Source organism: Dendrobates tinctorius, unplaced genomic scaffold, assembly GCF_039654945.1.
Source record: "Dendrobates tinctorius isolate UK_male_01 unplaced genomic scaffold, ASM3965494v1 ptg000018l, whole genome shotgun sequence".
Classification (NCBI taxonomy): Eukaryota; Metazoa; Chordata; class Amphibia; order Anura; family Dendrobatidae; genus Dendrobates; species Dendrobates tinctorius.
In genome coordinates, this window is record NW_027361686.1 from 19521169 (window position 1) to 19543576 (window position 22408).

General features: G+C 46.4%; 1 long non-coding RNA gene across 1 annotated transcript in view; it reads left to right on the forward strand.

The window, feature by feature from the left end:
* LOC141082572 (uncharacterized) overlaps positions 1-22408 on the forward strand; it is a 57886-nt gene that overhangs the window by 32983 nt on the left and 2495 nt on the right. The window contains exon 2 of the long non-coding RNA XR_012230538.1: positions 4544-4639. This is a non-coding gene — a long non-coding RNA (uncharacterized lncRNA). The remainder of the gene's footprint in view (positions 1-4543; positions 4640-22408) is intronic.

Consider the following 22408-nt stretch of genomic DNA (forward strand, 5'->3'; position numbering starts at 1 on the left):
AAAGCGATCTCCTCACCAGCAGCTTCATGTAATGTAGGCGGCCACGATGCTCCTGTGCTGGTGGATGGGACAGATGGGTCGAATGTGTGGGAAGGCTGGGAAGGTGCAGATGTACCGGGGCGGTCGAAGTGTCCCTCGGTGCCGGTCTCCTCAGGGATCGCCTCAGAAGGGTCCAATCGTGCAGGCTCCCGAGTGCTGCTCACCGTGCTGTGGAATAAAGAGAAAAAAAAACAATTAAAATACTGACATGGTATGGCCCTGGAAGAAAAAAATTTACATCTAACATTTTTTTTCACATGTGGTGTGTAATATTTACCTTCTGGTGACCATTGTTTCCCGGAGGAACGACAGGGCTTCTGCGTACTTGTACTTGCTCCTGCGTCCTCCAGATCCACTCGGGGCCCGCATCTCTTTATTGAACTCCTTCTTGAAACGATCCCTCACAGACCGCCACCGATTCACAATTCTGTTCCCTGAAACGAGAAAGGAGTGGTTAGTATACAACAACAGTGTTTCCCAAACTCCAGTCCTCATGGTCCCCAGGGGTCATGTTTTCAGGATTTCCATAGTAAATAGAAATCCTGAACACATGATCCGTGGGGACCACGAGGACTGGAGTTCGGGAAACACTGGTTTACATCAAGCAACCGGTACTGTATATACTTACGCTCTGTAATCTGGGCCCGAACATCGAGGTCCTCCCAGCGGCCCACAAGGAGCGAACAGATTTCCTCCCAGAGTCGTCGGGTAACGATAAGGTCAGCGTGGCGGCGGTCAGCCATATTCCAGAGCGGCTCCCTTTCTCTGACGAGATCGATGAGGTGGTCCACATCGAGTCCTCCATCCTCACCGTCAGAGTCGGGAGCACGCTGTGAAGGCTGTTAAAGAAAAAGACAAAAATAACATAATTAGCCTCCACATAAAAAATGAAATAAAAAGTGCAAAAAAACAAAGCAAAAATATTTATACTTACACGCTGGTGACCGCCGCGACCCTGGGAGGCACTGCGAGGACCTCTTGGCCGAGCACCAGATTGGGAAGACTAGAGAAGAAAACAAAAAATGTTATGTCTTTGGATGTAGGCATTTGTTTGCTGTGTGTGGTCTGCAGAACATTGTTTTCTATGTGTTGTGTGTAGTGTGATGTTGTGTTTCTGCGTTTGATGCAAAAAACTTACCAATTGTGAGCCCACTCCAGGTGTCTGTCCATCCCTTCCTTCTTCTTCTGGGAGCTCCTCTTCATCTTGTGAATCCTGTTTTGAAATAAAAGGCAATGAATAGACATATATTACAGAGAAGATGGATTTTGGAAATAAAAACTTACCGTCAAACGCTGACGATGCGAGGGAGGGCTCCCAGAAGATGATGTGCTGTCTTCCTGGTGGCCACACTCCATGCCTGTGGGTGGTGTTCCAGCTGCTGCCATTGCTGCTGCTGCTGCTGCTGCATCTATTGGGCGGCTGTTGAATAAAGAGAAACAAAGGGCCAATGAATATCTTGATATTCAATAGCCCTAGTTTGGAGGAATGGGGGATTTGATAATTACCGTCTCTCATCTGCTGCTGGCCTCCCCTCCTCAGCATGTTCCATTTGCTGCTCCATTTGGGGTGGTGGTGGTGCTGATGGTGCTGCAGTGGTCTCCTGCCTTCTCCTGCTGCGCTTGGTTGCTTTCTTGGGTGGCATGTTGGGTGTGGCTGTGGGTCCCACTGTCTTGCTTTTATATATGTCTTGTGGGCAGAGCTACTGAGCATGCTTTCGCCGGATCCGGAGCATTGCGGCGCTCATAGGCTTTCATTGTGTGAAAAAGCCGGACGCGCCGGATCCGGCGTGTCCGGCTTTTTCGCCGGAGACAAAAAACGTTACAGTAGCCGTTTTTTCCAGATGCCGGATCGCGACACATTGCCGGATCCGGCGAAAACCGGATGAAACGCATGGCCATCCGGCGCAAATGCAAGTCAATGGGGGGGAAACCGGATCCGGCATTGCATTTCGCCGGATCCGGTTTCTGTCAAAAGCGCCGGATCGCGCCTGACGGCGAAAACCTGATGTGTGAAAGAGGCCTAAGTCATGTAATAAGCCTCCTTAAAGAATCGACATTGTCTTTTAGGATTGCTACTTCCAATAGGTGGCACTAATAATAATAATACATTTTATTTCTATAGCGCCGACACATTCCGCAGCACTTTACATTTCAGAGGGGACTTGTACAGACAATAGACATTACAGCATAACAATAATCACATAGATCATAACAGATACCAAGAGGAATGAGGGCCCTGCTCACAAGCTTACAGTCTATGAGGAAAGAGGTAGACACGAAAGGTGGGTGGTAACAATTGCCCTGATTGTATGGACCAGCCATAATGTTAAGTGTGTAACAGTACAGACACAGAGGGCTATTGGATGCATAAAGCATGTGGGAACATGATGCGGGGAACCTGGTTATGGTAAAACTTTTGGCTGTGCCACACAGGGATAGATTAGGTTAATGTGTTGAGGCGATAGACCAGTCTGAATAAATGCGTTTTCAGGGCACGCTTAAAATTGTGGGGATTGGGGACTAATCGTATTGACCTGGGAAGTGCATTCCAAAGAATTGGCGCAGCACGTGTAAAGTCTTGGAGACGGGAGTGGGAGGTTCTGATTATTGAGGATGTTAACCTCAGGTCATCAGCAGAACGGAGAGCGCGGGTAACGTGGTATACTGAAACAAGGGAGGAGATGTAGGGTGTTGCTGAGCCATGGAGAGCTTTGTGGGTGTGGGTAATAAGTTTGTACTGGATTCTGGAGTGGATGGCTGCAGCATTCAAGACAGATTGGAGGGGGGAGAGTTTGGTAAGAGGGAGACCGATTAGAAGGGAGTTACAATAGTCGAGACGAGAATGAATAAGAGAAACAGTAAGAGTTTTTGCGGAGTCGAAAGTAAGAAAAGGTCGAATTCTAGAAATGTTTTTGAGGTGCAGATAACAAGAGCGAGCCAGTGATCGGATGTGGGGGCAAAGGAAAGCTCGGAGTCATGTATGACCCCAAGACAGCGGGCATGTTGCTGGGGAGTAATAGTGGAAGACAAGTGAGGGTAGTTAAGGGATAACCTGAAAGGTACATTTTGGTGATAGGAGCAGACCAACGCTTCGACCTGCTCTATTGTCTGATCTTGGGGTATGAGGGAAGTGTAGTCCACCATATGAAAGAGCAGCAGCAGCGGTAGTGTCTGACTGCTGGATCCAGGTTTCAGTAAGAGCCAGAAGGTTAAGAGAATTAGAAAGGAAAAAGTCATGAATGAAGGAGAGTTTGTTACACACTGAGCGAGAATTCCAAAGGGCACAATTAAGAGAGACAGATTGCATGCAGGGAATATTAATAAGCTTAGAGGGGTTTCTGAGTGTAGCAGTTGGGGGGTTTTACTTTCTATAACATGGGGGACCAGGGTTGGGAGCAATGTCTCCTGCGACTAGTAGAAGGAGGATAGAAAGAGTGAGCAGATGGTTAAGTGATTTGTGAGAGCGTCTCTGATGTTGAATGGTGGGACTGAATGGATCTGTGCTGTTTAGCAATGTGAAAAGAGCGTGAGTGCTATACATAGGAGAGGAAAGAAGTGAGGGGCCAATATGGATGGAGTGTAGAGAGTTAATGCCAGGGCGGTGGATGTGTGTGAATGCAGCGGCCAGGATATAAATTACACAAATTCATATGGTATATATTTGTTGTAATCCAAATGTACAGGGAATAGATGTATATAAATGTCTTACCTGTCTCCTGCCCTGTCTAACGGCCATGTTGTAACTGCCTCATACTTTTATTAAATGTACTTCGATAAAATGTGCATAAATGCCCCCTGCATAAATGCCTTCCCCAAGCTATGTCTGAATATATAGGAGGCTAAGGCTTACCTCTCCTTTTTTTTTTTTGCTCTCTCTCTTCTCGTTAATCACTAGAGTTCTAGTCTTCTTACTCTCTGAAGAGACAATTTACATGGAAATAAGGAAATAAAACACGGAGATGCCGCTCACCCCCACCTCATTATGTGAGGGTTTGTTTTTTTAAGTCACTTTTTTTGTCTTATGATATTTCTTAATTTTTGTGCACCTAATTCTTCAAAATGGCGCACGCAGTTCAAGAATTTTGTGCAAAGTCAAAAATGGTCTTTATGTTTGCCTTTAGCCTTCTTTGCAACTTTTTGGACAAGGTTTTGCAACATTTACGCCTAAAAACTTGGCGTACATAAAGTCACTAAAGAATGGGGGAAAACATTTGCAACATATTTTGCAGCTTCTTCAAATCTCGGACATTTGCGGCACATGTTGCACCAATAAGTCCGTCCTTGACTCTCAAATGTTGGCAGAATAGTCAAATCCCTGCATTGTCCTCTAGGACTCCAGGGTAGGAGCGTGCAGCAATGGCAGATAGGAATATCTGTTTCTGATAACGTTGAATGACAATAAAGTGACAATAAAAGTAATTAAAGTAAGGCCTGAATATACCCACATTCCATATGCAGGCAGAAGTGTGACAGTAACGTGTTGCTTGCTCTCTTGTTACTGCAGCGCAGCGGACAAAGGAGAAGAGAAGTGCCAGGATCTAATCAAAGCCTATAAAGAATGTATGAAATCTCTGGGACTGCAAATCTAACATCTGACAAGGTGAGAGCAATGTACATGGTGACATGGAGGATGGTAAGGTGGAAGCCACTGCCATTAGGGAATGCTACATGGGGTCTATACCAGGGTTTAGGTGGATGATGCGTATCCAAGTAACATCTACACCAAAGCCAGAACTCAAGGCATCATATTGCCTGTGCTGGCTCAATCCCATAAAGCCTCCTGGTGCCATCTCTTCTCCATGCACTGGATTTAGTTATTTATCAGACCAGGCATCTTTTTCCATACAGTGGGTACGGAAAGTATTCAGACCGCTTTACATTTTTCACTGTTTCATTGCAGCTATTTGGTAGATTCAAAAAAGATCATTTTTTTTCTCATTAATGTACACTCTGCACCCCATCTTGACTGAAAAAAACAGAAATGTAGAAATTTTTGCAAATTTATTAAAAAAGAAAAACTGAAATATCGCATGGTCATAAGTATTCAGACTTTTTGCTCAGACACTCATATTTAAGTCACATGCTGTCTATTTCCTTGTGATCCTCCTTGAGATGGTTCTACTCCTTCATTGGAGTCCAGCTGTGTTTAACTAAACTGATAGGACTTGATTTGGAAAGGCACACACCTGTGTATATAAGACCTCACAGCTCAGGCCGGGGTCAGACTTGCGAGTGTGATGTGAGAGACTTGCGAGTGTGATGTGAGAGACTTGCTCATCAATATCTGACACTGCCATCAGCACTTGGGATCGGAGTGTGCGGCTCTATAGAAATACATGCAGCCACACACTCCGGTCCGAGTGCCAGCGACAATACCAGGTATTGATGCGTGAGATTTTCGCATCACACTCGCAAGTGTGACCCAGGCCTCACAGTGCATGTCAGACAAAATGAGAGTCATGAGGTCAAAGGAACTGGCCAAGGAGCTCAGAGACAGAATTGTGGCAAGGCACACATCTGGCCAAGGTTACAAAAGAATTTCTGCAATACTCAAGGTTCCTAAGAGCACAGTGGCCTCCATAATCCTTAAATGGAAGAAGTTTGGGACCACCAGAAGTCTTCCTAGACCTGGCCGTCCAGCCAAACTATGCAATCATGGGAGAAGAGCCTTGGTGAGAGAGGTAAAGAAGAACCCCAAGATCACTGTGGCTGAGCTCCAGAGATGCAGTAGGGAGAAAGTTCCACAGTCAACTATCACTGCAGCCCTCCACCAGTCAGGCCTTTATGGCAGAGAAGCCTGACGGAAGTCTCTCCTCAGTGCAAGACATATGAAAGCCCGCATAGAGTTTGCTAAAAAACACATGAAGGTCTCCGAGACTATGAGAAATAAGATTATCTGGTCTGATGAGATGAAGATAGAACTTTTTGGTGATTATTCTAAGCGGTATGTGTGGAGAAAACCAGGCACTGCTCATCACCTGCCCAATACAATCCCAACAGTGAAACACGGTGGTGGCAGCATCATGCTATCGGGGTGTTTTTCAGATGCAGGGACAGGACGACTGGTTGCAATTGAAGGAAACATGAATGCGGCCAAGTACAGAGATATCCTGGATGAAAACCTCTTCCAGAGTGCTCTGGACCTCAGACTTGGCCAAAAGTTCACCTTCCAACAAGACAATGACCCTAAGCACACAGCTAAAATAACAAAGGAGTGGCTTCAGAACAACTCCGTGACCATTCATCACTGGCCCAACCAGAGCCCTGACCAAAACCCAATTGAGCATCTCTGGAGAGACCTGAAAATGGCTGTCCACCAATGTTCGCCATCCACCCTGACGGAACTGGAGAGGATCTGCAAGGAAGAATAGCAGAGGATCCCCAAATCCAGCTGTGAAAAACTTGTATCATTCCCAAGACTGATGGCTGTACTAGCTCAAAAGGGTGCTACTCAATACTGAGCAAAAGGTCTGAATACTTATGACAATGTGATATTTCAGCTTTTCTTTTTTGATAAATTTGCAAAAATTTCTACATTTCTGTTTTTTCCAGTCAAGATGGGGTGCAGAGTGTACATTAATGAGAAAAAAATGAACTTTTTTGAATTTACCAAATGGCTGCAATGAGACAAAGAGTAAAAAATTTAAAGGGGTTTGAATACTTTCTGTACCTGTGAGGGGTGGCAGGGCTGTAGTCGTGGCCCATAAGGATAGCTGCTCAGGCGCACCTTGGCCACCCGCCACATACATACAATGTCTCCTTTGCAGCTTACCTTCTTTATCGCCTTCGGTACCATCAGGGTCCCGTCTGATCTGCTGTGGGTTCACTCATATTGGTTTTACACAAAGAGAGACTGTCCAGTTTCTACTTGTAACCATCAACTTTACTTGATTCCTTTCACAGTACGTCCAGCTCAGTTAGAGCAACATCACAGTATACAACCTTGTTTATTCCTGTGCTTTCCCTCACTCCTTCTAGAATGCTCCCAGTTTGTACCGATTCATCTGGCACTGCAACGTTCCTTCTGTCCAGCTTAGCTACCTTCAAGAGTTCCCCTGTCCGTCCCCCCCTTAACATAAGGGCATCTGCCCAAGTAGCCAGCTGCCACATCTTGGTGCTGTGTTGCATTCCTCTGCTGCTGTGTCCTTCAGTTCCCAAGCCCTGGACAACCGGGCTCCGATCGTGAAACATTACAGGGTCCACTGCATTGCCCCGAGCTCTAAGGCCCTACAGGACTATCTGAGCTCCCTGGCCCTACTAACTACATTCATGAAATACTCCTGCCTTACCCACAGTTGTCCCCTCCTAATTTAACTTGTTGTTATACTAAGTTCTTATTTTTACCCTACTATGCTCTCCCTCTAGTGGCTGAGCCTACAACATCACTTTCCCTAGCTGCACGTTATATATATATATATATATATATATATATATATCAGCATTAGGTGCATTATATATATACACAATATACAAACAATATAATAAAAGCGAATGGAGCTTCATGTGACTTTGTTACTCCCCTTATACATCCACTGTAGCTCCATGGTGTCCTGGCTCTCGCGAGCCCATTGGATGTGCTTTTAGCAGTGAACAGGAATTATCTTGGGCTTTGTGATGACTTGAAGCCCCATACGCTTCCACAAGTGAAAGCTTTAAAAAAAAAAAAAAAAATCCCAAAATTAAGGCACAACTCAAAACCTGTGCATAAATTGTGTGACTTTTGGAGTCTTCACTAGAGTTGAGCGAAACGGGTCAAACAATTTCAAAAGTAGCCGACTTTTGGCAAAGTCGGGTTTCATGAAACGAAACCCGACCCTAGGATGAGGTCGGCCACGAGGTCGGCGACTTACGCGCCAAAGTCGCGTTTCAAAAGTTTGTTTAGCGCTCTTTTTCAGCCAATCAGGATCCACGGGCACTGTGGGCAACGTGATGACATAGGCAGGGGTCACCACCATCTTTCAGAAGGGCATGCACGTGATTGGCTTGCTTTGGTGGGCGTCACAGGGGTTATAAAAGGGCGTGCACGCCGACCGCCATCTTACTTCTGCCGATCTTAGCATAGGGAGAGGTTGCTGATTCTGTAGAGCGAGCGTTAGGCAGGGAAGAAGAAAAAAAAACTGCTTCTGCTGCTAGCGATTTTGCCTGTGCAACACACCAGTCACTGTGTGTGCAGTGCAAGGGGAGGCTATATTGTGGTGGATCAGCGGTGTTGGTTGTTAGGCTGCCTTCTAAGGCTTCCTGACAGCTGCATTGCTGTTTCCCCACTGCTCTGCAAACTGCTTTTTTAAAAGCAATCCCAATTTTTTTTTTTGTCCTGCTGAGGTACTGAGCGTGCATTTATTCACACCATACAGTGGTGTACGCTCCTCACACAGTACCGTGTAACGGCTGTTATCACAGCCACAGTGAAGCTATCTGTGTGTCACTGTGGAAGGATAAGTTGAGGACTTGTTCCGTTCTTACAGACCTACACTCTAGGGAGATTCCTATTCTGCCCAATTCTACAATTCACTTTTTTCACACCTGTGCCATCGAGCCTGTGACATAGCGCTCTGATATTCAGTGGGCCTCACACAATCCAAAAGTGTCCAGTGTCCACAAGTGTCTGCAGAAATTCAAAATCTCCCTTATCCTGTAGTCACTTTTTTCACACCTGTGCCATCGAGCCTGTGACATAGCGCTCTGATATTCAGTGGGCCTCACACAATCCAAAAGTGTCCAGTGTCCACAAGTGTCTGCAGAAATTCAAAATCTCCCTTATCCTGTAGTCACTTTTTTCACACCTGTGCCATCGAGCCTGTGACATAGCGCTCTGATATTCAGTGGGCCTCACACAATCCAAGTGTCCAGTGTCCACAAGTGTCTGCAGAAATTCAAAATCTCCCTTATCCTGTAGTCACTTTTTTCACACCTGTGCCATCGAGCCTGTGACATAGCGCTCTGATATTCAGTGGGCCTCACACAATCAAAAAGTGTCCAGTGTCCACAAGTGTCTGCAGAAATTCAAAATCTCCCTTATCCTGTAGTCACTTTTTTCACACCTGTGCCATCGAGCCTGTGACATAGCGCTCTGATATTCAGTGGGCCTCACACAATCCAAGTGTCCAGTGTCCACAAGTGTCTGCAGAAATTCAAAATCTCCCTTATCCTGTAGTCACTTTTTTCACACCTGTGCCATCGAGCCTGTGACATAGCGCTCTGATATTCAGTGGGCCTCACACAATCCAAGTGTCCAGTGTCCACAAGTGTCTGCAGAAATTCAAAATCTCCCTTATCCTGTAGTCACTTTTTTCACTCCTGCTGCATCGAGCCTGTGACATAGCGCTCTGATATTCAGTGGGCCTCACACAATCCAAGTGTCCAGTGTCCACAAGTGTCTGCAGAAATTCAAAATCTCCCTTATCCTGTAGTCACTTTTTTCACACCTGTGCCATCGAGCCTGTGACATAGCGCTCTGATATTCAGTGGGCCTCACACAATCCAAAAGTGTCCAGTGTCCACAAGTGTCTGCAGAAATTCAAAATCTCCCTTATCCTGTAGTCACTTTTTTCACACCTGTGCCATCGAGCCTGTGACATAGCGCTCTGATATTCAGTGGGCCTCACACAATCCAAGTGTCCAGTGTCCACAAGTGTCTGCAGAAATTCAAAATCTCCCTTATCCTGTAGTCACTTTTTTCACACCTGTGCCATCGAGCCTGTGACATAGCGCTCTGATATTCAGTGGGCCTCACACAATCCAAGTGTCCAGTGTCCACAAGTGTCTGCAGAAATTCAAAATCTCCCTTATCCTGTAGTCACTTTTTTCACTCCTGCTGCATCGAGCCTGTGACATAGCGCTCTGATATTCAGTGGGCCTCACACAATCCAAGTGTCCAGTGTCCACAAGTGTCTGCAGAAATTCAAAATCTCCCTTATCCTGTAGTCACTTTTTTCACACCTGTGCCATCGAGCCTGTGACATAGCGCTCTGATATTCAGTGGGCCTCACACAATCCAAGTGTCCAGTGTCCACAAGTGTCTGCAGAAATTCAAAATCTCCCTTATCCTGTAGTCACTTTTTTCACTCCTGCTGCATCGAGCCTGTGACATAGCGCTCTGATATTCAGTGGGCCTCACACAATCCAAGTGTCCAGTGTCCACAAGTGTCTGCAGAAATTCAAAATCTCCCTTATCCTGTAGTCACTTTTTTCACTCCTGCTGCATCGAGCCTGTGACATAGCGCTCTGATATTCAGTGGGCCTCACACAATCCAAGTGTCCAGTGTCCACAAGTGTCTGCAGAAATTCAAAATCTCCCTTATCCTGTGGTCACTTTTTTCACACCTGCTGCATCGAGCCTGTGACATAGCGCTCTGATATTCAGTGGGCCTCACACAATCCAAAAGTGTCCAGTGTCCACAAGTGTCTGCAGAAATTCAAAATCTCCCTTATCCTGTAGTCACTTTTTTCACACCTGCTGCATCGAGCCTGTGACATAGCGCTCTGATATTCAGTGGGCCTCACACAATCCAAGTGTCCAGTGTCCACAAGTGTCTGCAGAAATTCAAAATCTCCCTTATCCTGTGGTCACTTTTTTCACACCTGCTGCATCGAGCCTGTGACATAGTGCTCTGATATTCAGTGGGCCTCACACAATCCAAAAGTGTCCAGTGTCCACAAGTGTCTGCAGAAATTCAAAATCTCCCTTATCCTGTAGTCACTTTTTTCACACCTGCTGCATCGAGCCTGTGACATAGCGCTCTGATATTCAGTGAGCCTCACACAATCCAAGTGTCCAGTGTCCACAAGTGTCTGCAGAAATTCAAAATCTCCCTTATCCTGTAGTCACTTTTTTCACACCTGTGCCATCGAGCCTGTGACATAGCGTTCTGATATTCAGTGGGCCTCACACAATCCAAAAGTGTTCAGTGTCCACAAGTGTCTACAGAAATTCAAAATCTCCCTTATCCTGTAGTCACTTTTTTCACACCTACTGCATCGAGCCTGTGACATAGTGCTCTGATATTCAGTGGGCCTCACACAATCCAAAAGTGTCCAGTGTCCACAAGTGTCTGCAGAAATTCAAAATCTCCCTTATCCTGTAGTCACTTTTTTCACACCTGCTGCATCGAGCCTGTGACATAGCGCTCTGATATTCAGTGGGCCTCACACAATCCAAGTGTCCAGTGTTCACAAGTGTCTGCAGAAATTCAAAATCTCCGTTATCCTGTAGTCACTTTTTTCACACCTACTGCATCGAGCCTGTGACATAGCGCTCTGATATTCAGTGGGCCTCACACAATCCAAGTGTCCAGTGTCTGCAGAAATTCAAAATCTCCCTTATCCTGTAGTCACTTTTTTCACACCTGCTGCATCGAGCCTGTGACATAGCGCTCTGATATTCAGTGGGCCTCACACAATCCAAGTGTCCAGTGTCCACAAGTGTCTGCAGAAAATCTAAATCTCCCCTGTCCTATAAACACCTTGTACCTTGTTTTACATTACTATATAGTTTGTTGGATTTTGTCTACATTTCTACCAAAAATGAGGAAGGCTGGTGGAAGAGGCCGTGGAATTGGGCGAGGGTTGGCAGCTGGTAATGATGGTGTTGGTGGTGGATCTGATGGTAGTGGCAAAAGCAAAATAGGACCGAATGCAGGAGGTGTTGAGCCTGCGTCATCGTCTGGCTCCATAAGGCTTCGAAGGCTTAGTTTTCTAGGAGTTGGCAAACCGCTTTTAACGCCAGAGCATCAGGAAAAAGTTTTGTCTTACATTGCTGACTCAGCCTCCAGCTCTATCGCCTCCTCTTCTGAAGTTGTAAAAAGTAAAAGCACTGAGTCGTCATTGGAGGCTCATGTTCATGAACCACACCTTTCCTTGTGTCCTTCACCCCAACCAAGATTGAAGGATGACGCAGGCCATACTACTGATTACTCCATGGAGCTGTTTTCACATACCATGCCTGGATTATCAAGTGAAATGGTGAATTACCCAGGCCAAGATGAATCTGACATTGAGTGCACTGATGCACAGCCGCTGATAGATGATTCTGCTGGTACATTCACTCAGAGCACTACATTGTCCTCGCAGTGTACAGAGCCAGATTCTGACCCTGATGAGACTCAGGTGCCCCTTCCCGCACACTATACTACCATACACGGTGACACAGAGGAAGGTGCACATGACATTGAAGAGGAGATGATGGATGACCCAGTTGTTGACCCAGATTGGCATCCATTGGGGAAGAGGGTGCTGCTTCCAATAGCTCAGATGAGGAGCATCCACAGCAGACATCGACATCGCAACAGCTGTTATCTGGCAGGCCCGGAGCACTCCAAAGACAGGTTCCAAAAATCAAAAGAGTTGCTGGACAGCTTGTCCAGAGGGTCAAAAGATCACAGCGTGCTAGGCCGTAAAATGTCTGCCAAAGTAGGAAGAGTGCAGTGTGGCACTTTTTTGAACAAAATCCTCATGATCAGGCCAAGGTTATCTGTAAGAAGTGCGCAAAGACCTTTAGCCGAGGGAAAAATCTGAAAAATTTGAATACCAGTTGCATGCTTAGACATTTAACCAGCATGCACTTGCAAGCGTGGACACAACACCAAACCTCAAGTGCCACATGTGCAACTGATCACAAAGAAGGTAGTCAGCAACGCTACATTGTTTCCCCCACTGTAAGCCCACCGGTTAGCACAGCAGCAAATGTTGAGGTGTCGTTGCAAGGCCACAGCAGTCAGGGAATCCCACTGTTACATCAACGAAATACTGAATCTAGGCCATCAGAAAGAACACCAACTCCATCACCATCATCAACCCTCTCTCAGTCCGCCCTGTCCACCGCTACTTCCACCATATGCAGCTCTCAAGTCCAGCTCACCCTCCCAGACACTATGAGTAGGTCAAGAAAATACTCAGTCTCTCATCCGCGTACACTGGGTTTGAACGCCCACATTGCCAAACTAATCTCGTTTGAGATGATGCCCTATCGGTTGGTGGAAAGCGCAGCTTTCCGCGAACTCATGGCCTATGCAGTACCACGCTATGACCTACCCAGTCGCCACTTCTTCTCTCGCAAAGCCATCCCAGCCCTCCACCATCATGTGAAAGACCGCATTGTCCATGCACTCAAGCAGTCAGTGAGTGGAAAGGTGCACCTCACAACTGATGCATGGTCCAGTCGGCATGGCCAGGGCCGTTACGTGTCCATCACTGCGCACTGGGTTAATGTGGTGGATGCAGGGTCCACAGGGGACAGCGGTGGTGGGACAGTGCTGCCTAGCCCACGGTATAGGAAACAGTAGGCTGTAGGCGTTCCACCCTCCTCCTCCAGAAGCGAAAGCTCGTCCACAGAGCGCAGTCGTACGAGCACTCCATCTGCAGCTGCCACTGTTGCACACGAGGTGTCCCCCTATCGAGCAGTTAGTGGAAAGCGTCAGCAGGCTGTGTTGCAGATGATGTGTTTGGGCGACAGACACACCGCCGAGGTGCTGGCCGAGTACTTGAAGCGACAAACTGAGTCATGGCTGGGCAGTGACATCTTGAGGCAGGCAAGGTAGTTAGTGATAACGGCCGTAATTTTGTGGCAGCCATAGCCCTTTCAAAACTCAGCCACATACCTTGCCACGGCCACATACCTCAGCCACGGACATGTAAGGGCATGACACACCAGTTATTGGCCAATCTCATGTGCCAGTGCCTCACGTGTCCCTCTAGTAAGCCGGACTCGGACCGCATGGCATGACGGAGTCTCGTTCGTTAACAGAATTAAGCTTGCAATGTGTGCATCTGTTCTGTAGCTGGCATTGTTGAGGTTGCCCGTGTAGAGTCAAATTACGCCGTAGGCTCCACTTCTGGTGGTGCCCTTCTGGACATTCCTTTAAGGTTCAGCTTTGCAACCATACTGCCCACGTAAAACAAACACTTTGCCTTCATGAATGCTGTTTGGAGGGTCATGACTCGTGGGAATAACGCCGCCCAATCAGTTAACCTGCTAGAGAGATCCTTCGTTTCTCCCAAGCATGACATCACACTCCCTAGGAGGAAGGTAATGTCACTGTGGCGACCGTACTCCTGGGGGCGACACAAGTGCACTGATGCCCAGCCACTGCTCGATGAATCTGCTGGTACATTGACCCAGACCACTACATTCCCCTCGCACGCTACACGGCCTGAATCTGACCCTGATGAAACTCAGGTTACCCTTCCCATATACAGTTCCATCTTACACGGTGACAAAGAGGAAGCTGCAGATGCAAGTGCAGGTTCGGCCCACCCGCCATCAGACACACCACCGTACTATCAGGGGCCCTGTGCCAGTGCCGTCGCCAACGAGTGGGCCCCCCTGCTTGCTCAGGATCACAGCACTTGCAAGGTTGAAATACTGTGCAGTGAGATGGAAGATGGGGACGACGAGGAGTCCAGACTAGTACAGGGATTCCCTAGCGAGGAGACTTATTTGATTGTTTTCAATGTTGGGACAGCAATTTTTGGGGAGCACTATACTCTGGAGAATGATAGATGGGGCCCACCATACACTGGAACATTCCAAAGGTGGACATCAGACACTGGAGCAGCATTTACAGGGCCCATTATACACTAGAGCATTAGAAATGGGGCCCATTATGTTTGGAGCATTATTTGGGCCCATAAGACAGTGGAGCTTCATCCATGGGGACCAACATATACTGTAGCATTATGTGGAGCTCATCATATACTGTTTCAAACATTATATGGGACCAATGATTCTGTATGGAGAAATAGATGGGCCTCGTCATGAGATGTAGAAAGTGAAGTATTTTTCATTGTACTATACCGCTATTTCTCTGCCGTATCGGAGCATGATGAGTTGTGGTATGTGTTAAAGGGGCGCTCTTTCGCCCAGGGCACATGAAAACCTGGAGCCAGCCCTACCCCCCCACAACTTTAGCCAAATAACCCCCATTTTTCAGTGCGTAACTTGTATTATGAAGTTAATTAAGGTTGACAAGCTTAAGTAAGAAGAATTGATGCTTTTGCCATTCAAATGGGCACTGTAGGTGTGTTTCCTGTCCTCCTCTCACTGCCGACTTTTATTCCCCATTGACTTACATTGGGTTTTGTGTTTCGGGACGACCCCGACTTTTCCCTATAATCGGCCGATCTTGCTCGACCCGACTTTTGGAAAAGTCGGGTTTCACGAAACGAAACTCGACCCTAAAAAACCAAAAGTCGCTCAACTCTAGTCTTCACGTCTGTTTCTTTCACCTCCGTTTAAATGGGCAAAGCTGGGGCGGGAAGGGGGAGCGACCTGGATCACTGCGTGAATAACCACCTATATACGGTATACGCGCATGTAGATGGAGACCTGTCTCCTTGGCAGGGAGAAACCGCAGGGGACTCCCGCCAGTCTGACTATTCTTAAGCCCCCGTTACACACTGCTATATCGCTAGCAATATCGCTGTAAAGTCACCGATTTTGTGACGTAGCAGCGATATTGCTAGCGATATCGCTACATGTGATACTTACCTCCGACCGGCTCCCCCGCTGCTCATCGCTGGTCGCGCGAGAACGTCCTGGGCCGTTTCTCGTCGTCAGCTTCCTGCAGCGCTTCCTGCTGTGACGACGAGCGACGCGTGGCCGCGGGCGGGAGGACGTCAGGATCGCCGTGTCTGACAGGTAAGTAGCGACCCCCGACCCCTGCTATGCCGCTGGTGAGATCTGCCTGTGTGGCAGCTCACTAGCGACCACTTAGCGATGCTCCAGCGATCCATATCGTTGTCGGGATCGCTGGTGCATCGCTATGTGTAACGGTACCCTAAAGCGCAGCTCGGACCCCAGAGACTATTAAAGTAAGTTTTCCTCTAAATGGCCGCAGCATTTCAGAGTCACACAATACGTGGCTGACATCATACAGACAGTGCCTGATACATGATACCCTTGGATTAGGCAGCATGTGCCAGCTGGTTCACTTAAAAGGAGTTGTCCGGCGTTAGGCTACAAGTACGCAGACTCTGTGACTGCAGATTTGTGAATCCTCAAATCGCACACAATAGAATTCTCTGCTGCCGAGAGTAGAGGTACATGATGACAGAAAGTATGCGATTTAATTACATCGGGTTACATGCCCACTAGATATGTAGACGTGTGTGGCCTCACTCAGTGTAAATCACATACTTGTTTTCACATGGCCGCCCACCAAAGAATCCTCACAGCGCGTAGTCATAAAGTGATTGCAGACTTGTAGTTAAGGTCTAACAACCCCTTTAACTTGTCATATGGCTATTCTGTTGCTGCAGTCACTCTACTATACATCCTCTATTATGCTCCAGAGCTGCACTCACTATTCTGCTGATGCAGTCACTGTGTACATACGTTACATTACTTATCCTGTATTATACTCCAGAGCTGCACTCACTATTCTGCTGATGCAGTCACTATGTACATACGTTACATTACTTATCCTGTATTATACTCCAGAGCTGCACTCACTATTCTGCTGGTGTAGTCACTGTGTACATACATTACATTACTGATCCTTAGTTACATCCAGTATTATACTCCAGAGCTGCACTCACTATTCCCCTGGTGTAGTCACTGTGCACATACATTACTGATCCTGAGTTACATCCTGTATTATATTCCAGAGCTGCACTCACTATTCTGCTGGTGCAGTCACTGTGTACATACATCACATTACTAATCCTGAGTTACATCCTGTATTATATTCCAGAGCTGCACTCACTATTCTGTTGGTGCAGTTACTGTTTACATACATTACATTACATTACTGATCCTGTACTGATGCTGAGTTACATCCTGTATTATACTCCAGATCTGCACTCACTATTCTGCTGGTGCAATCACTGTGTACAAACATTACTTATCCTGGACAGAGCATGAGTTACATCCTGTATTATATTCCAGATCTGCACTCACTATTCTGCTGGTGCAGTCACTGTGTACATACATTACTGATCCTGGACAGAGCCTGAGTTACATCCTGTATTATATTCCAGAGCTGCACTCACTATTCTGTTCTTGCAGTTACTGTTTACATACATTACATTACTGATCCTGTACTGATGCGGAGTTACATCCTGTATTAAACTCCAGAGCTGCACTCACTATTCTGCTGGTGCAGTCACTGTGTACATACATTACATTATTTACCCTGTAGCGATCCAGAGTTATATCCTGTATTAGGGCCCCGTCACACAGAGATCGCTGCTGAGTCACAAGTTTTGTGACACAACAGCGATCTCACCAGCGAGATCGCTGTGTGTGACAGCGATCAGCGACCGGCCCCCCTGCCCGTATCGCTGATCGCTGTAGGAAACCGCTGGACATTTCTTTTGTCGCTGGTCTCCCGCTGGCCAGCACGCATCGCTGCGTGTGTCAGGCGGGAGACCAGCGATCTGCTGGTAACTAACGTACACATCGGGTATGCAAGGGACGCATGTCCCTTGGATACCCGATGTGTACGTTAGTTACCAGCTCCCTGCATCAGCGCACTGGTAACTAACGAACACAGTGACGCCGCGCGCTCGGCGTCGCTGTGCTGATCGCTTGTGAAGCTGTCTGTTTGACAGCTCACCAGCGATCATGTAGTGATTCACCAGCGATCCTGACACGTTGATATCGTTGTCGGGATTGCTGGTGAGTCGCTATGTGTGACTCCCTCTTTATTCTACAGAGCTGCACTCACTATTCTGTTGGTGCAGTTACTGTTTACATACATTACATTACTGATCCTGTACTGATGCTGAGTTACATCCTGTATTATACTCCAGAGCTGCACGCACTATTCTGCTGGTGCAGTCACTGTGTACATACATTACTGATCCTGGACAGAGCCTAAGTTACATCCTGTATTATATTCCTGCATCAGCGCACTGGTAACTAACGAACACAGTGACGCCGCGCGCTCGGCGTCGCTGTGCTGATCGCTTGTGAAGCTGTCTGTTTGACAGCTCACCAGCGATCATGTAGTGATTCACCAGCGATCCTGACACGTTGATATCGTTGTCGGGATTGCTGGTGAGTCGCTATGTGTGACTCCCTCTTTATTCTACAGAGCTGCACTCACTATTCTGTTGGTGCAGTTACTGTTTACATACATTACATTACTGATCCTGTACTGATGCTGAGTTACATCCTGTATTATACTCCAGAGCTGCACGCACTATTCTGCTGGTGCAGTTACTTTGTACATACATTACATTACTGATCCTGAGTTACATCCTGTATTCTACTCCAGAGCTGCACTCCCTATTCTGCTGATAGATTCATTGTGTACATAAATTACATTACTTATCCTATACTGATCCTGAGTTACATCCTGTCTTATACTCCAGAGCTGCACTCACTATTCGGCTGGTGCAGTCACTGTATACAGTTGTGGCCAAAAGTATTGACACCCCTGCAATTCTGTCAGGTAATACTCAGTTTCTTCCTGAAAATGATTGCAAACACAAATTCTTTGGTATTATCTTCATTTAATTTGTCTTAAATGCAAAAACACAAAAAGAATTGTCCTAAAGCCAAACTGGATATAATTCCACACCAAACATAAAAAAGAGGGTGGACAAAAGTATTGGCACTGTTCGAAAAATCATGTGATGCTTCTCTAATTTGTGTAATTAACAGCACCTGTAACTTACCTGTGGCACCTAACAGGTGTTGGCAATAACTAAATCACACTTGCAGCCAGTTGACATGGATTAAAGTTGACTCAACCTCTGTCCTGTGTCCTTGTGTGTACCACATTGAGCATGGAGAAAAGAAAGAAGACCAAAGAACTGTCTGAGGACTTGAGAAACCAAATTGTGAGGAAGCATGAGCAATCTCAAGGCTACAAGTCCATCTCCAAAGACCTGAATGTTCCTGTGTCTACCGTGCGCAGTGTCATCAAGAAGTTTAAAGCCCATGGCACTGTGGCTAACCTCCCTAGATGTGGACGGAAAAGAAAAAGTGACAAGAGATTTCAACGCAAGATTGTGCGGATGTTGGATAAAGAACCTCGACTAACATCCAAACAAGTTCAAGCTGCCCTGCAGTCCAAGGGTACAACAGTGTCAACCCGTACTATCCGTCGTCATCTGAATGAAAAGGGACTGTATGGTAGGAGACCCAGGAAGACCCCACTTCTTACCCCGAGACATAAAAAAGCCAGGCTGGAGTTTGCCAAAACGTACCTGAAAAAGCCTAAAACGTTTTGGAAGAATGTTCTCTGGTCAGATGAGACAAAAGTAGAGCTTTTTGGGCTAAGGCATCAACATAGAGTTTACAGGAGAAAAAAAAAAAAAGAGGCATTCAAAGAAAAAAACATGGTCCCTACAGTCAAACATGGCGGATGTTCCCTGATGTTTTGGGGTTGCTTTGCTGCCTCTGGCACTGGACTGCTTGACCGTGTGCATGGCATTATGAAGTCTGAAGACTACCAACAAATTTTGCAGCATAATGTAGGGCCCAGTGTGAGAAAGCTGGGTCTCCCTCAGAGGTCATGGGTCTTCCAGCAGGACAATGACCCAAAACACACTTCAAAAAGCACTAGAAAATGGTTTGAGAGAAAGCACTGGAGACTTCTAAGGTGGCCAGCAATGAGTCCAGACCTGAATCCCATAGAACACCTGTGGAGAGATCTAAAAATGGCAGTTTGGAGAAGGCACCCTTCAAATATCAGGGACCTGGAGTAGTTTGCCAAAGAAGAATGGTCTAAAATTCCAGCAGAGCATTGTAAGAAACTCATTGATGGTTACCGGAAGCGGTTGGTCGCAGTTATTTTGGCTAAGGGTTGTGCAACCAAGTATTAGGCTGAGGGTGCCAATACTTTTGTCTGGCCCATTTTTGGAGTTTTGTGTGAAATGATCAATGTTGTGCTTTTTGCTTCATTCTCTTTTGTGTTTTTTCATTTAAGACAAATTAAATGAAGATAATAATACCAAAGAATTTGTGTTTGCAATCATTTTCAGGAAGAAACTGAGTATTATCTGACAGAATTGCAGGAGTGTCAATACTTTTGGCCACAACTGTACATACATTACTTATCCTATACTGATCCTGAGTTATGTCCTGTATTATACTACAGAGCTGCACTCACTATTCTGCTGGTAGAGTCACTGTTCACATACAGTGAACGAATAATACCACATACCAAGAACAAATACTGTAACGCCATACCGTGACTAGACCATATATTACTACCAGATGGTGACTGAATGTTACAACATTGACATTAATAAAAAAAACAAAAAACAAATTTACCATTAGTGCAAATATACACAGGAGCACTCATCCTCCCTTCAAAAATTTGTACCCTCTTAGTATGTTGCAGTCATCATATTATACAGCACTGTGCACTTACAATTGCTCATTTTACCTTTCTTACCAGTTAATTCTTCTCTTTTCCATTAGGTCTATGATATCACGTGATTAAAAACTGACTAGCTGAATCCTTCTATGCGCTATATAGAAGCAGGAAGTCTCTTTATATGAGTCATCAGTCGCTGCAAAAGTTCCTGACAAGGGGAGGAGGGAGCGCTGGGTCAGGAGATGAAGAGGAGAATGATAAATGCAGGGACAAGAGACCTCCCGATTCTACATAGAGCAGAGAAAAAGAGGAATTAGCTGGGTAAAAATTCAATATGAGCAATTGTAAGTACACAGTGCTATATAATATGATGATTGCATTTTGATGGGAGCAATGCAGGTGGTCAGATGCAACACGCAGTTGAACACGAGGCAGGAACAGTCAACGTGAATGAACAATTTATTTCCTCCGATATGGAGGGGGTTTGTGTAACTTATGAAAACCGTTAAAAAGAATGAAATCATTTTCACAATTAAATCTTGCAATACAGTATGTGTGACGAGTCTCAGAGTTCACTTTACACGTTAAGGAAGTCTCTCAGGGATAATGATTATGTATATCCCTATAACATGGATGACAAACCCGTTCACATGAGAACCACTGCGCCATCTCCTCCTACAGTAATGGCTCTAGCAGGGGTCTCCGGCTCTTCCCGCTAGGCTGCAGTTCCTTCGCACGAACTCTATCAAAGCACGATGGACTTCCTTCACTTCAATTTACCCCCAACCTACCTACTGTCCCAGTCCAGGTCAATCCCTGTACCGTACGTCAGTATTGGAAATGACGGCCCGGCTCACTCGTGTTATCTGTCCACCACTACAGGTGCCCTCTCTCAGGCAAATTCTCCTCACGGAACTTCAGTTCTTGACCATTGATGGGTGTCCCCCAGAACCTAGGGGATGAGGGCTGGGCTCTGGCTCCAGATGGGAGTCATCTGGGCTCTGGGCCTTGACTGGCGCAGGTCTGGGATTTGCGCCTTGACCGACGTAGATCGGGTCCTCAGGTCTTGACTGGCGTAGTAAGGACTTTGGTTCTGGTGCCGTGCAGGTCCCGTCTGTGACCGCGCCAGAGCTCATGCTCCTTACTGTGGCCTGTCACCTTGATTGCAGTGTCTTCTTCTGCACACCTCTGGTCCGACCTCCCTTCAGGCGCCAAAACTGGCTCTGGCTTTTATCCTGCGGAACTCCATCATGAATGCCACCTGACTAGGTGTCACATCAAAACTCCTCCTCCCTGCAACTCTTCCTCTTCCAGTTAGTTGCACATGCTCCAGTTTGAACGGTAGATGGCAGCCTTCTAGCACCAATAACAGTGCCAGGCGTTTTCAGGAGTACTGGCACCTCCTTTTACTGGAATGCTTCTCTAATAGTGCATCACTCCTATGGTGACAAGCAGGCCTACGTTATTTTCAGCCGAGTCAAAGTTTTTACTATATTAGAAAGCACAGTCAATTAGAGACTCAATATTTTCTCACCAAATAGGATAGGTTTATTCATTAATAAGTCTAAAATGCTTTTTGACGTCAAGCAATTTTTTCAAGCAAAGGGCCAGAAAACTATTTACTTGGAAAATTAGTCACAACACAGTGCTCTCTAATATTGCCACCTCTTAGGTGGTAGCAGAGAACAACAGCTTACTAAGAAAACGGGAGTTTGGGAAAAAGAGCAAAAGGCTGAATAAGTAACATGTGATCAAGGGTCCCACACCACAATGGCCTTTGCAGTAGTGGCCCAGCAAATATGGCTGACCTGCTTATGGCAGTGTGAGGCCGGGGTCACACGAGCATATGTTCTCTTGCGAGAGAATCAGGGCCGATGATGCAAAGGACACTCGCTCAATCTCAGTCAGATCGGGCATGAGAAAAGGAATCGCAGATCTGCACTGGCCCTCAGTATAACACTGAGTGCTGTCCGATAAAACATTACATAGCACTTGGCCATGTTAACGAGCAAGCCCTAACAGAGAAAAAGGCATAAATATAGCCGCAAGGGACGGGCAACCCCTTCATTACTGGGCCATCTTACGTTTTGCCTCCCCTTATT